The sequence below is a fragment of the Lathyrus oleraceus genome, chromosome 5 (assembly GCF_024323335.1).
Source record: "Lathyrus oleraceus cultivar Zhongwan6 chromosome 5, CAAS_Psat_ZW6_1.0, whole genome shotgun sequence".
Taxonomy (NCBI): Eukaryota; Viridiplantae; Streptophyta; class Magnoliopsida; order Fabales; family Fabaceae; genus Lathyrus; species Lathyrus oleraceus.
The window spans coordinates 127582010-127586297 of NC_066583.1; positions in this window are offsets into that span (position 1 = coordinate 127582010).

The window sequence follows — 4288 nt, forward strand, 5'->3', positions numbered from 1 at the left end:
ATTTATTCATCAAGATTTGAAGTTTGGCTTTGAGAAGTTGATCAGTCAAACCATCTGACTATTTTGAAATCCACTGAGACCTAACTTCTACAAAGGCTTATTCTCCAACTGTTTTCCTTCGAATCTCTTTGAATATTGTACATTGCTTGGTTTGGTTTGCATCTCTGAAGTCCTCATGTGAGAGGAAATTGATTGGTGGTTTTAATTTCAAGAATTAGTTAACTTCAGATTGAACACCTCATTTTTCAACCTCAAATTTCTTCCTCCATAAGAATCTTGAGAAGAAACTAAGGTCACAGGGGTGATGTACATCACCCCAGCTTTCGAATGGTATATGGATTGCGTATTTTAGTTGAGGTTTCAAAACCTGCAACTGGTGGCCGGAAGAGGCCTTCTCACCGGAGAAGACGGTGGTTTCCACCACCGTCCCCACGCGTCCAAACCCTGGCCATTGGATGATGTGTCTCAGATCTAATCCTGGTTGTTGCTTGTTATGACTTTATTTAATACACTGTGTCACGCTGTTGACCAAGGTGTACCATACGCGCGCACTTCCTGGCCATGTGATCAGCCACGTCAATTAATGAAGTGGGATCTGACGCCTCTGGATTTTTCTCTTTTATTAATTTCTGTTTAATTTCTTTTATTCCATTTTTATTTTAAAAATTCATAACTTCTTTATTTGGAATCACAAAAATATGGGACCAATTGCAAAAAAATTCTCTTAAATTCTAGTTTCATAAAATGATTTTTAATTATTTTTGTGATTCCATTTAATATTTTTTGTGAATTATTTTATTTCTGATTGTTTTTAGTTCATTTAAAATACCATTTGATATTCAAAAATGCCAAAAATATTTTCTTAACATCTTTGGATGATGATGAATCTATGAAAAATATTCTCATTAATTTCTTAATTGATTTTAGATTTATTTGAGATTTTAGTCCAATTATGTTATTTTTCTCCATTTTTAATTGTTTAAAATTAGTTTCTGTTTTCAAAAAATGTTGAAAAAATTTGTCAAATCTTGTTTGACCATGTTAGACTTATGATGATCCAATTGGACTTATCCAAGTTGTTTGAATTGGATTTGAAGTTTGACCTTTATTTGTTCATTTTATTTCATGTATTATTTTAATTCCAAAAAAATACCAAAAATATGTTTGACCTTTCTTGACTTCCAATCTTCATTTCACTTCTGTTTACCATTGATTGATATTGATTCCATTCATGTTTGATCAATGTGTTTTGGTTATTTCATTTGAATTTCAACTTTCTACATTCCATTTCCATCTTTATCTTCTTCTTTTTTTGACCAATGAGTTAATGATTTGTGGTTAGCCTTGACATATGAGAAGCTTAACCTTCTTTGATCCAAATCAAATTCATCTTGATCAAAGATCAAGTGAATTGCTTTGTGTCAAAGATAGGTTGCTTCTTGGTCAAGCAAAAAATCTGAAATCCATACAAGGTCATTCTTCTTTTCTTTTGGCATGGCAAGTTGTAAGAGCTTGGCTTACTAGTCATGACCTCTAATTTGTGTTTATTTGCCTATAGTTTTATTGACCGACCTCAGATAGGTGTGACTACTACATTAGTCCACTTACGATTGCTTAACATAGCGCTAAATTGCCTTATGGCTCACTAACACTAATTACTAATGACTAACTTTTAATTCAAGCATTTAATTCTTGCAATTTACTTTAATGCAATTTAAATTTCTTGCTCATTAATTCATATTGTCTTTGCCCTTTGCTCACTTGAGCTCATGTTTATGTTTATGCCATTTTCCTTTTGCTCACTTGAGCATATTATTGTGTATATACTATTGCCTTGTGCTTACGTTGTTTTTGTTTGTGGGAACCAATGCAAAAAGGAGAAAGGACTTAGAATTAGGACCTTACATATGCTTAATGGAGTTTCAAGAGCAACTAGGCCCCATGCCTTTAGAATGCTAAATATGTTGAAGAGCAACTAGGCCCCATGCCTTTAGAATGCTTAATCTTGAAAGATGAATTGAAAGGACCCCTATTCTAAACTCACTCTTGTCCATTCTTTCTATTGCATTGTGGAATTTTTTGATTTGTTTGTTCTTGTGTGATAGGAATCTTAAACTTGAGCTAATTAGAAGGACCATTGTCATGAACATCTAAGATAAGAGAGACAAGTTCAAATTGGAAGATCCTAGGAGCTTGATTGAATATTTGCTTGATTGCTTGAGTTAATTGCTTATTGCTTGCTAAGTCCAAAGGAAAGGAGCAACTTGGATCATCTTTATGATCTCAAGAAAGGAACTCCAATGGTTTTATTTCTCTTCTCTCATCTTTGCATGTTTAGGACCTAGCCCTTCTCTTCTTATCTCCACTCTAACCCAAGCCAAATTTATTTTGTGCAAACATTAACATTGTTCTCAAAATTAGAAACCTAGGATCCATGTCTTTGATTTTTCAAACTCTTTTCATAATACTCAGTTTGAATTGAACTTTAAGTCAATTTTGACTTCTTTTTGTGAATACTTCTAATTGGTAAATTCCAACTCACTTTAAATTCTTTTGTGGTTCCAATGACCACCTTTATTAAAAGCTTTTCATAAACATTAGCTATTAGGTTTGAGTTATCATAGTGGTTGATATAAACCTCACTTGTGTTCTTAGTGATTGGACTATAAGTTTTCCATACTTATTATAGGGTGGATCCCTCACTAGTATGTTAAAGTTGTCCTCACATGGTGGATTGTGGTTTAGGTTGATTCTTCTCCCTTTGATAACAAAAGACCTTAAGGCTTTTGACGAATCAATTCACCAACTTATTTTAAGATTTTTACCCCGAACTACGAGGTTTTGATCCTACCTTTGTGATGGTACGTAGGCAATGGGTTCATCCATTCAAACAACAAAATTGTAAATAATTTGTATATTCTTTTCTCATCTCCCCAATCATGTTTGCACAAATATTTTCACAAATACCAACCTACCATACAACATTTGCAAAAAGGGCTCCCTTAGAGTACTAAGGATGTTTTGGGTGCTTAAAACCTTCCCATTGCATAACCAACCCCCTTACCCAGATCTCTGACATTTTTATTAGTTTTTGATTTGATAAAACTTCTCAATTTTTGTTCGCTTTCTAACATTTCCGTTGGATAAATATAAATGCGGTGACGACTCGAATTGTATGATTTACTTTTGATTTAATCAATAAATTTAAAGGTAACGAATACCACGCTACAATTACCATATGTGTGCACGCGTTGACTAGAGACAACGGTGAATAGCGCGTGCGTGGCCATTAGATATGCCACTTCAATTAATGAGAGAGATCTGATGGCCCTTGTTTTTTTTATTTTATTTTAGTTTCTGATTTTATTTTAATTCTTCTTATTTTGTTTAATTCATATTAAATTCATTTTTAATCCAAAAAATATGGGACTTTCACCAAAAATATTTAAATATTTTCCTCTTCCATATTTTGAATTAAAAAAAATTGGATTAGTTTTGATATTTTTCATGAATTAAATGGTTTTTAACTTATTTTTAAGTTTTTTAAAATACTTCTGACTTTCCAAAAATTGTGAAATTTTTTGTCTAAGGTCATTTGACCTTGTTTAACCTAGGATAAATCCTTTGGCCATTTATTTGGGGTTTTGAAGGGATTTGAGGTTTGGTCCATTTAAAAATATATTTTAATTCATTTTTAATTTGATTTTTAATGGAATAATCATTTAAAAATTATGTTGATTTATTTAATTGGTCTTGTGATGTTAGACTTTCTGTTTGGCCTTAATCATGGTTGATTTGACTTTTGTTTGACCAATACTATTGAATTTAGGGGATTGATGGAATGTACATTTCATCTCCCAAAATGAATGGATAGTATTGATCATATGAAATTCCTCCTACGATCAATTTGGGTTTCTATGTCTCCTTACCTCTTCATCTTCATCCATATACTTCCTCGATCCATCATTGACCAATAAATTCTCTTCATGTCTAATGCTAGTTGATTCATCTATGACCTTGTGTCAGATGAATCAACATGAGTGTGACTGAGATAGGTCCCTCCCATTTTTTTAGTGTGTGGTATGTTTTATGAGTTTGGTTCTTTGTACCAAATCTCTAACATGCATTAACATCTATATTTTTTTCCCGACCTCAGATAGTTGTGACTTCTACATAAGTCCAATTATGATTGCTTAACATAGAGCTAAATTTGACCAAAAAAGGCATAACATTCTTGTAAGTGAGATTGTAAGTCTCTCATTCTTCATAGGATTGTATGGAAACTTGA